This window comes from Peromyscus leucopus, chromosome 9 (genome assembly GCF_004664715.2).
Source record: "Peromyscus leucopus breed LL Stock chromosome 9, UCI_PerLeu_2.1, whole genome shotgun sequence".
Taxonomy (NCBI): Eukaryota; Metazoa; Chordata; class Mammalia; order Rodentia; family Cricetidae; genus Peromyscus; species Peromyscus leucopus.
Window position 1 is genome coordinate 15049925 of NC_051070.1, and position 12667 is coordinate 15062591.

Consider the following 12667-nt stretch of genomic DNA (forward strand, 5'->3'; position numbering starts at 1 on the left):
GTGGGAATATGCTGGGGATTTCAGGATTTTTTCCTTAATGTTGCTAATTTACCACTGTAATTATTTTGGATTGAAAACATGTAGTCTGAGGGGGAGTTCAATTTTATATCTTAATGTCACTGAAAAGGTGAATCCAACCTTCTGTATATTAAAGTAGCAAGAACCATTTTTATATTCCAAAAGAATCTAGCATGCTTTATTCCACTGAGGCAGTGATGTGGGCTTGGGGATTTCTTCTTACTTTTACTGATCATTTATGCAATATGAGGAAGGTATAACTAGTCATTGAATATAATTGTTCTGTTGGTCATTCAAAAAGTGATTAAAAATAATTTGTTCTGGGGGAAGGCTTTTTGTAACCTTTATCTTATTTTATTTTATTTTTTAATGTATTTGAGAATTAACATAAAATTGTACAAATAAGAAACTAGACATCACAAAATCCCAATAATCCAATTAAAAATGGGGCAGAGTTTTAAAGAGAATTCTCAACAGAAGAATCTCAAATGGCCAGGAGACATTTAAGGAATTGTTCAATATCCTTAGCCATCAGGGAAATTCAAATCAAAATGAATCTGAGATTCCATGTTACAGCAGTCAGAATGGCTAAGACCAAAAACAGTAATGACAGCTCATGCTGGAGACGATGTGGAGCAATGGGAACACTCCTCCACTGTTGATAGAAGTGTAAAATTCTACAGTCACATTGGAAATCAATATGGCAGTTTCTCAGAAAATTGGGAATCAACCTATCTCAAGATTCATCTATACCACATTTGAGCATATACTCAAAGGATGCTCAATTATTCCATAAGGAAGCTTGCTCAGCTATTTTCATAGCAGCATTATTCATAATATCCAGAACTTGGAAACAACTTAGATGCCCCTCAAGTTAAGAATGGATAAAGGAAATGTGGCGCATTTATACAATGGAGTATTACTCAACTGCTAGAACAATGACATCAGGAAATTTGAAGGCAAATAAACAGAACTAGAAAAAAAAAAAAAAAAAAAAAAAAAAAAAAAAAAAAAAAAAAAAAAACGTTCCTGAGTGAGGTAACACAGATCAAGAAAGACAAGCATGGTATGTAGTCACTCATAAGTGTATATTAGGTGTAAAGGAGAACCAGGCTCCAATCTGCAGCCCGAGAGAGGCTAGAGAGCCTTCATCCAGGGGACAATGGAAACAGATGCAGAGATCTACAGCCAACACTAGGCCAATCTTGGCAAATCCTGCTGAAGACAGGAAGAAAGGATTATAAAGTGGGGATGAGGGCATGGGGAAGTGAGGTGTGTGTGGGGGTGGGGGGGTGGGCCAAACTTATCACAAGGGAACCCACAGAAAACAACTAACCTGCCCTCATAGGAGCTCATAGACTCTGAACCAATAGCTAGGGAGCCTGCATGGGACCAACCTAGGCCCTCAACATATGTGTGAAAATTGTGTAGCTTGATCTACTTGTGGAACTCCTAGAGGAATCAGGACTTGCCTCTAATGCTTTGGCTGTCTTCCAGGAAAGTGGTCCTCATACTTGGTTGCCTCAGCCAGACTTAATACAAGGGGAGGAGCTTATTCCTGCCTCAACTTGACATGACATGCTTTGTTGACACCCATAGGAAGCATGCAGCTTTCTGAGCAGAAACAGAGCAGGAGTAAATTGGGGGGTATCAGAAGGTGAGGAGAAGGTGGGGGAAGGGAATTGGAGAATAGGAGGGAGGGCAAACTGTGGCAGGGATATAAAATAAAGGAATACATTTAATCAATGAAAATTCATATAAACACAAGTCTACATTGAGTCATAACAGAGTTATCAAAGGACAAAGTTTTAAAAAATTGGCAACTATGTCCAATTGGATAAAACTGTGTCATGTACGTAATTGTCTTTTACAAAATAATCATCTTAGGTTAACAAAACAAACAAACAAAAAAAAAAAAAACAAGCAATCTGCAATGTTGTCCTGTAAGATGGTTTCATTACGCCTTCTGATGTCTTCCTGCATCCTCCTTTAGTGGGGCTTGTAGTTATTCTGGAATAACTTCCTGGAAGCCTGCCATTAGTGCTCTGTTGACCTCTGTAGTCTGCATATCCTTGTCCGTATCTGTGGTGGTATTTTGTTCCCTAAAATATTGTGTACCCTAATAAAGTTATCTGGGGTCAGAGAACAGAAAAGCCACTAGATACTTAGGATAGGCAATAGTAGCACATGCCTTTAATCCCAGTTTTCCAGAGGCAGAAATCCATCTTTTCAAGGATACTGACAAGCATGGTGACTCACACCTTTAATCCCAGGGAGTGATGGCAGATAGCAGAAAGGTATATAAGGCATGAGGACCAGAAACTAGAAGCATTTGGTTGGTTAAGCTTTCAGGCTTTCGAGCAGCAGTTCAGCTGAGATTCATTCTGGATGAGGACACAGAAGATTCCAGTCTGAGGAAACCGGATCAGCTGAAGAACTGGTGTGGTGAGGTGGCTGTGGCTTGTTCTGCTTCTCTGATCTTCCAGTGCTCAGGTTTGATTTTATTAATAAGACTCTCTAAGATTCCTGCTACATGTATCCATAGTTCCCATAGTTATACCCAGCATAACCATATCTGCCATAGCAACTATAGATTTGTCACTGCCATAGGCTCTATTATAATTTTCATATCCTTAACCATAATAGTTGCTAAATCCTTGGTTCACTTTTGGCTCCGACCTTTTCTACATCCTCCAGTAGCACCTCTTCCACCAGGTGTAGCACCTCTTCCAACTTTTTGTTGTTGCTATTACTGCCTGTGTAGCTCCTTGGACTGTGCAACTTTGATCTTGCACATCCCAGAACCAATTTGATGGTCTCTACTTTGTAACAATTTCTTTTATATATTATAAAATTATGCTTCGTATCAACCACGGATTCCCTTGTTCTCCCCCCTCCACCTCCCACCCTCCCCCAGCCCCCCCCAGTCCCATCTCCTCCAGGGCAAACCTCCCCTGAGGATTGAGATCAACCTGGTAGACTCAGTCCAGGCAGGTCCAGTCCCCTCCTCCCAGGCTGAGCCAAGTGTCCCTGCATAAGCCCCAGGATTCAAATAGCCAGCTCATGCACTGAGGACAGGTCCTGGTCCCAATGCCTGGATGCCTCCCAAACAGATCAAGCTAATCAACTGTTTTATTTATCTGGAGGGCCTGATCCAGTTGGGGGCTCCTCAGCTATTGGTTCATAGTTCATGTGTTTCCATTCGTTTGGCTATTTGTCCCTGTGCTTTTTCCAATCTTGGTCTCAACAATTCTCGCTCATACAAGGCTCTTGATCTGTATATGTGATAAAATTGAATCCTTACCTTTCATTTATTTTTGTATCCATGGGAAGCTCAATATTTCCTATCTCTCCAAAGGCTCAAAAATAGGCTACAGCTTATTCTTCTAAAGTATCTGGATTCAATCTGCCCAAACAACCTTTTTAGGGGGCTCATTCTGCTTTAAAGTTTTGGCCTTTTGGGAGCTATCAATTTACCATCCAATTTGTTTTCTCTCAGGTCCAAAACCTTATCCACACTAGCAGTGTCTTTGAAAAGCACAAATCCAAATCCTTTTGATCTTCCAGTGACCAGATATGTTTTAATTGTGCATTCTATAGCTTCCTCAAACTGAAACAAATATTCAGTCAGATCTTCCTTGCTTGTATCCCAGCTGAAGTGTCTAATAAGCATTTTATCATCATCCTGCTGATTCTTGCTCTCATTGATCTAGGATCCATCTGTGAATTCCTCTATGTCACAGTATTCATTCTGGTCCTCCATGGTGAGGGAACCATTGGCAAGGGGGTACTGGCTGGCAGTACCGTTCAGGCAGTAGTTGTAACACAAATCTTAAACAATCTTATTAATAAAAACAAACCCGGAGCCAGGTATTGGGGTAAATGCTGAAAGACCAGAGAGACAGAACAGGCCACAGAAAACCTCACCTCGCCAACTTCCCAGCCGATCCGGTTCCTCAAACTGGAAGCCTCTGATTCCTCATCCAGAATGAATCTCAGCTGAACTGCTGCTAAAAGCCTAAAAGTTTAACCAGGCTCTAGTTCCTGGTCCTCATACCATATATACCTTTCTGTTTCCTACCATCACTTCCTGGGATTGAAGGTGTGTGTTACCATGCCTGGCTGTTTCCAGTGTGGCTTTGAACACACAGAGATCCAGACAGATCTCTGCCTTTGGAATGAATACTAGGATTAAAGGTGTGTGTGCCACCATTTTCTGGCCTCTATGTCTACCTAGTGTTCTGTTCTCTGACTGCAGATAAGTTTATTAGGATGCACAATGTATTGGGGAACACAGTATCACCACAAGCAGTGGTGGCAGAGCATTATGTGGAGCTGTATTGAAAATGGCAGAAGAGATGTATTTTTTTAAGTAGGTCATTAACATATTCTTTTTATTTTAATTTTTGTATTTGTTATTTTATGTGTATGTGTGTGTGTTTGCATTAGATCATGAACACTGTATATACAAGGGTCCATGAAGCCAAGACCAGGGCTTCCAATGCCCTGTAACTGGAAAAACAAGTAGTGTGTATAACCATGTGGGTGCTGAGAACTGAACCCAAGTCATTTGGAAGAACATCAATATTCATTAACCACAGAAACATATTTCCATCCTCTGTAAACAGGTATTTTTTCTATTTAAAACTATAGCAAAACAACTTATTATAATGTAATTAACATGTAAATTGTATTGTTATATATAAAATACAGTTTTAACCTTGAGAAAAAATTAAGAGTCCTGTGGTATACATGGCAAAGCTGACAGGAACCTAGGACATTCAATATCCCTCAAAACCTGTGCTACATCCTTGGGCCATTGGATGCTTATGTAAAAAGTCATGGGCAGAAACTTTTCCAGGACACACTGCCAGACACAATTTCAAACTAATAATTAAACACCAGAGGATATATTCAATAAAATAATCTTATATATTAATTACTTTAATTTTCTATAGGATAAAAAGAGAGTAGTTGGAAGACAAATTCCCAAAGCAAGTAATTAAAGTGTATTTCCCTTGGTGATCTATTAACATATTTTGGCAAATTCATATTTCTTGGGTGAGATAGAGACCAGGAGGTGAGAACAGTAGCACTCTTAGTGGGGTTTTGAGCAGCTGTATTTCTTTTGCACAGAGAATTGAACTCTGAGTGGTTCTGTCAATACTGCCACTGCTAACGATAAGTGACGATGATAAGTGAAATCACAAACAGTAGTGAACATTTATGTATCATGAAAATTATATGTACATGTTCTAAAACTTTTTAATGGGACTTGTGAATATAGTTATTGACATACCTTTTAAAATTAAATAATGAGACAAAGTAAGTCAATGACTTGTTAATTATGGCTCATATCTTAAGAACTAAAATTTGGTTCCCTTTTCAAATTCTCAATAGATTCCATTTCTGATGCTAAAATAATCTCTTACTAATATTTGTTAGGTTTCTGGAAATTTTTGAAAGAGTAGATCATGTACAAGGTGACTAATTCAGTCGAAATTGCATTAACTAAGAGCAGATGATGTAATCCAGCGTGTTGTGCTTGGACTTTTTATCTTCCATTTTCTTAACTGTGTCACATCCAACTTTTGGTGGTAGCTTAATGACCTTAATGACCTCGCCATCTCAGAAGATATATTTTCTGGAAAAGCATTCTCTGAGGCTTCATCATCTAAGGTCTTTTTATTTTGAAACATGTTGATCTCTGCCTTCATTGAAATCTTCAATTCTATAAGCAAATTAGTTTTAATCCAGACACTTATTCAGTTACCTCTTCTTTCCCATAGCCGTCGATACATAACATTTTCTCTTGCTAAGAGTTTACATTTCTTGATCACTAGATTTCTCATTGCTTTGTCAGGACAGTTGATATCATGTCATCCCATTGACCAAACAAAACCTACAAAAGCTAGTAGTCTTTCCTAGGATCACCCTAATCGATTCCTAGTAATGGGGTGCACAGAGCCTGAACCAGCCATCTTTTGTTTCCAGACAGCACTTCTGGTGTTGGGACTGGGACATCAGCCCAGCCACAAAACCTTTGACCTATAATTTGTCCTGCCTGTAAGATGTGCTGTAGTATCAGTGGCATAGAACTTGTGGGAGTGGCCAACCAATGACTGGTCTAACTTGAGGCCCATGCCAGGAGAGGAAGCCTATGGCTGACACTGCCTGGAGGGCCACAACCCAACATGATTGGCAAAAAAAAAAAAAAAAAAAAAAAAAAAAAAAAAAAAAAAAGTCAATGAAATTTTTCCTAATGATATTCTGCTCTAATCATAGACCAGAGCCTAGCCCAATTGTCATCAGAGAATCAGAGAAGCTTTATCTGGCAACTGATGGGAACATATGCAGAGATCCACACCCAAATATTAGGCAGAGCTCAGGGTACCCCAGAGAAGAACAGAAGAAATGATTGTAGGAAGTAGGGGAGTCAAGCACACCATAAGAATGCAACCCACAGAATCAACTAAGCAGGGTTCATAGGGACTCACAGAGACTGAAGAGACAATTACAAAGCCTATATGGATCTGAGGTAGGTCCTCTGTATATATGTTAAACTTGTGTAGCTTGGTGTTCTTGTGAAATTCCCAAAAGTAAGAGTTCCAAATGAATTTTCTCTGCCTTTTTTGCCTGCTCTTGTGACTCTTTTCCAATCCAGACTTGATGTGGGGGGTACACATCCAGTCTTATGGTAAGTTATTATGCCATGTTCAGTTGATATCCTTGGGGGGACTGCTATTATCTGAAAGAAAATGAAGGAGGATTGGGTCTATAAGGTAAGGGATATGGTGAAGAGGGACTGGGAGGAGTAGAGGGAGAGGAAACTACTGTTAAGATATAATGTATGAGAGAATAATTGAAAAAACAAAAATTAACTAACACTAACAATCAATTAGTATGGTATTTCTATACAGTTCTATTCCATTGTTATGAACAACCACTTGGAATTAAAATCCACTGGATATTTTTATTTCTGATTGTTTTCTGGAATTAGGTCAGGCCAGAAATACGTTTTCCCACCCATGTTCAGTTCTGAGCCCGCCCTGTGCCACTTTTCTGAATCTGTGACTTTCTCCTAACTCTTTCATCTTGATTTTAAAAGAACAGGGATGCTGTCCAACCTCTTTCTGTGTAGCACTTACCTGTTTGCACATTCCTTCTCATCCTCAATGGTTTTACTCCACTCAAGTGGATGACATAATATCTCTCATAGTATTCTGTGCCCAGTTTCTGTTTATGATCTTAGGAGTCTCATTCTGCCAACTATTTTCAATTCTTCCCTGATGCTAGATTTTAGCCTTTTATGTGCATAGTCTTTCTCAGTCACTGTAAGATTTATTGCCCAAATTTCTCTCCTGAAAACACTCTTTCTTTTTCTGAACAGTGGCTTTGTTATGGTTCGTTTATTTGTTTTAATACTGTCAAGAGTCTTGGTGCTCAGCCTTTACTACTTTTTATGATTAAACGTACTGAAATATGAACTATACCAGATGTCACATAGAATCAAAGCTCAAATCTGTGCAGACCTTGAGCTAAGTGTGATGCCCCATGCCTGTAAGCCCAGTACATGCAGGGTTCAAGATGTAGTATCATGAGATTGAAGCCAGTCTACTACATAGTGGAATCTTGTCCCAAACAAGAAAATAAAACTGAACTGAAATACACTGGACTTAGTAATTTTCCTAACACTTAGTTTTAATTGTGCATTTTCCTTCTCTAATCCAGTTTCCTGTTGCTGACCTCTTGACACAAGATCTTATTTGCTTGTTATTTTCTTACTTCCATGACTGTCCTTGAAGTATGAGAAAAACAATGACTCGTTCAACTATACCTTTAAAAGTCAGTTTTAACCTAATTTTCTTTATCACTGTGTGTGTTTTATGTGTGCATGTTTGTGTGTGTGTGTGTGTGTGTTGCTGTGACTAAATTACTTGACAGAAATATCTTTTTTTAATTTTTTAAAAATATTTTTTATTTTATAATTAATTTAATTTTACATATCAGCCACGGATTCCCCTGTCCTCCCTCTGCCCACTCCCCTAGGCTTTCCCCCAATGCACCCCCATTTTCATCTCCTCCAAGGCAAGGTCTACCCTGGGGAGTCAGCCCAGTCTAGTAGATTCAGTTGAAGCAGGTCCAGTTCCCTCCTCCCTACACCAAGGCTGAGCAAAGTGTCTTAGCATAGGCCCTAGATTCCAAAAAGCCAGCTCATGCACCAAGGACAGGTCCAGGTTCCACAGCCTGGGGGCCTCCTAAACAATTCAAGCTAATCAACTGTCTCATTTATCCAGAGGGTCTGGTCCAGTTCCATGGGGGCTTCTTAACTATTGGCTCACTGTTCATATGTTTCCACTAGCTTGGCTAATTGTCCCTGTGCTTTTTCCAATCATGGTCTCAATATCTCTTGCTCATATAATCATTCTTCTCTCTCGCCAATTGGACTCCTGGAGCTCCACCTGGGGCTTGGCTGTGGATCTCTGCATCTGCTTCCATCAGTCACTGGATGAGAGTTCTATCATGACTGTTAGGGTGTTCAGCCATCCAATCACCAGAGTAGGTCACCTCAGGCACATTCTTGACCATTGCCAGTAGTCTATAGTGGAAGAATCTTTGTGGATTTCTGGGGACCTCTCTAGCACTCTGCTTCATCCTATTCCCATAGGGTCTTCATTCATCATGGTATTTCTTTCCTTGTTCTCCCACGCTGTTCTTGATCCAGCTGGGACCTCTGTCTCCCCTAAGCTCTCTTTCCCCCGACCCTTGCCCTCCATTCCCCCTGCCACCCCGAGTTTGCTCAAGTCGATCTCATCCATTTGTCTGTTATTGAGCGATCCCTGTGTCTTTCTTAGGGTCCCTTTTAGTAGGTAACCTCGCTGGAGTTGTGAGTTGCAGTCTGGGTATCCTTTGCTTTACATTTGACAGAAATATCTTAAGAGAGGAAAGGTTAGTTTTGTTCTAGAGTTGCAGAGGGTAGTTGTCCATCCAGCAGACAAGGCATGACATAATGGATAAGCACATTTTATGAGCGAATTTAGTAGCAGTTCTTTTGCATGGACCTTAACAAATAAACCAAGGAAAGTTCAGTAAAACCATAGTTAGTATAATCACAAAGAGCACTCTCCTAATGAGTTACATCCCCTGGCCAGGCTCTACTGTCTAAAGTACCCATACTGTCCAACTGTCCATGGCCTTCAAAATAGTATCACCAACTGGGGACTAATTATGGAAACATGAGCCTGATTGAATCCTATCAGAATCAGATTATACCACATCCCCTCCTGTTAATCCATTCTTCATTTCTCCTTCAGTTAATTTCCTGTTTTTTCAGTTTTCTCCATTACAGTAAATACACATATGGTATTCTTAATAAAGTTTAATGTATCTTTATGCAATTTTCCTTGATATTCACTTTCAGCATCATATGATTATATTCTGCAGAAATTCAGTAATGTTATATATATATATATATACATACATATATATATATATATATATATATATATATATATATATATATATATATAAAGAAAGTGGTGGTAAAATAATTTGATCTGGAAAACTGTTGTATGATCTAATCTTGCCACGTGTTTTCTAGCGCCATTTCCAGGAACTTGTTCTTAGACAATCTAATTCAATCTACACAATACTGGTTTGTAATTATCAAAATGTGATACACACTTGCGCACCTATTTTGAGTCATATTCAGTATTTTGTGGTATTGTCCTTTCTATGTTTTAACAATCAGGGTAATATCCATTCTTTCTATGGAGATCAGTCCTCAAATTACTCTTCTAAGCATTTTTGGGGGGGGTTCGAGACAGGGTTTCTATGTGTAGCTTTAGAACCTGTCCTCACTCTGTACATCAGACTGGCCTCAAAATCAGTGATCTGCCTGCTTCTGCCTCCTGAGTGCTGGGATTAAAGGCATGTGCCATCACTTCTTCAAAGTATTTTTTTATTCTAAAACAATATATTAAACCATGCTTTATAGTCCTATAGTTTTTAGTATCAGTATACACTAAACCAGTTAGTCATACTATGTAAAAAATAGTATTAAAGTGAGCTTTTGGGGATTTCCATGCACACATTTATTTCCTCTACAAGAGTGTATGTATGATGAACTAGTTAGTATCTGGCATTGTACATAAGGAAAAAGAGACATAGAAGTGGATAAGCACCTCTACTACAGGCAGAGCAGAGAGCACCATGTGTGAACTACATTTAATTCTTATATTCCTTAACAAAATGTATCATGCGACACAGTGAGTTGCACTTTGAAGTGACATATGAGATGGTTAAATACTAAATGACGTCTAAGAAGTAGTTAAATAGTCATCTATTTGTGTAAATGTTTATTTAAGAGATTATTAAGGATAGTTCATCCCTTTGATGTTCACATGTGACAATATATCTGAAGTGTAAAAGTCTGTACAAATTCATATATAGTGAACATAAACACTTTCGTTATTGTTCTTATTGTCTGTCCTTTTCACAGGCATGGAAAAGGTAGCAAAGGCAGGCGTTGTTAGTGTGTGACGTACACAAAATCATCTGGGAGGCTGGAGGGGGAGCTCAATTGACAAGTGTACTTGCTGCTAACCCTGCGTTCATACTTGGGATTCAAGTGGCGGGAGGAGAAAATGGGACTCTCGTGAGTTACCCTCCTACCTTCAAATACATGCCCATTACAAGGCATTTGCCCACCCTTCCCACAACACATGCCACACACACACATTTGCACACTTACACACACACACTATACAAACATACACACATACACAATACACACTTACATGTACACACAATAAATACATACGTAAAATATTCAACAGAAAAATAAATTTTAAGAAACACCAGATATGGAATTTAAGAAGATCATGGAAGACATAAAATGCTATCATGTTGTTTCCCTCCAATAATTTTTCTGTTTCCTTTAACCTTCAGTTCCATTGTTTTTGAAGATGAAATTCTTCATCTTTCACTGTTTTACTCTTTGGAATAGGTTTTTGGGTATGTAATCATAACTGAGCACAGTAAATTTTGTACATTTGCTATTTGCTAGGTGATGAATTTTCTGTGTATTGTGACAACATGAGAAGCAAGATTCTGAGTGAAATGTTGCAATGTGTTCATTGATAACATCCACAGTTTACTGTCTTTGTTTTTTCTTGTTTTTAGATATTTTTATTTATTCATTTTTTAATTAATCAGGGGTGGCTGAAATAAAAATTATAATTGAGTTCCATCATTATCATCATTTGAGAAATGGCTATAAGAGAGAACTGGCCAGATAAATATTATTGCTTCATATTTTTAACTGGTAAATAGTTGCCATTCATGGAAGAGACAAGCCCAGACTCTGTCCAGAATGTTCAAGGTGCAGTATATTATACAACGTGCCTCTTCATCGGGTAAGCACATAGCACATAATTATGTGAACTTCTTGAATTCATCATACAAGACAAGCACAAAAGCACTGCCAGTGCATCTGTAAACACTCACCATGAACCCATGAAAAGAGCTTTGCTTCCTTAATCACAAGCAATCTTCCTCCCACAGTTAACTGTGCATGTATACATGATATCAGTTCCTTTCCCTTCTGACTTCACCATCGTATGATGGCCAACAACGGAAGTGACAGTGTGCAATCATGCAGCAGATGAAAATGTGAGTATTCTTAGGATCTGGAAGCATTCCCTTTGCAGTGTCATAGATACCGAAGAAGAGCTTCATCAATGATAACGCCCTGTACTGACAAATCAAAGCATTGGTACAGGCCCATGGTCCCGTCAGATTTTTGCATCTTAACAGGGTATTCACCAAGGCCTTTGAACTCCCTTTCAGCTCCAGCTGTGCCCGCATGGGCTACTAGATGGGTGTGAGAGAAATCAAGAGGGTCCACAGAGCACAGGGATGTGGAGCCATTGGCATCACCTGATGACAGGTTCCCTGAAAAGTAAACACCAAACCTGAGTACTCTTTTCCATACTACCCAGAAAGATCTGCTTGTATTTATCTTTGAAGACAAAGTTAAGAGTCTGGGGTGGGGGAAATATCTAATGACATTCGCCTGGGTACCATGTCAGAAGGACAGGACCCCTGTTCCTTAAGGATATAAAACACAAAATCTATAGTACCCTTGTACTACTTATCTGTCACAATTTGTTTGGTGGCATCCTGCACCCGCAGCAGCAGCTTGACCTGCTCAATGGGTGTTACCACCACCTTGGAGATGGCCTTGGTCATTTCACCTGCCCAAAAGTTCTTGCCAAAGGACAGAGTGGCATCTGTCATGTTGAAAGAAAAAGAAAAGGCAGGTGAGTGGAGGTCAGGACTAGGTTGACAACCAGCTTTGACTCCCAAACTTTAACTGTCTTTGATTTTAAAGTAATTCTCATATACGGATACTCTTTTAAAGTCATATGCAATGGAAAATCTGGAAATGAAATAATCAGTGACAGATGGTAGAATTGTGACAGTCTACTCCCAGCATTTAATGTACTATGTATATGTTCTCTTTATGAAAGCTAGTCATCAAAACAAAGAAAAAGAACCATGGTCTCTTTGCATAAAGGCATTTGAAGTCTGTGTAAGCATTCAGCCTCTTCACAAAAAGAACACTGAGAAATTTCGCCTAGAATTT

General features: G+C 39.1%; 2 pseudogenes; both read right to left on the minus strand.

The window, feature by feature from the left end:
• Window positions 1-2007: 2007 nt before the first annotated feature.
• Window positions 2008-3811, minus strand: LOC114694137 (annotated as a pseudogene).
• A 7643-nt stretch (window positions 3812-11454) lies between these two features.
• Window positions 11455-12318, minus strand: LOC114694138 (annotated as a pseudogene).
• Window positions 12319-12667: the final 349 nt, after the last annotated feature.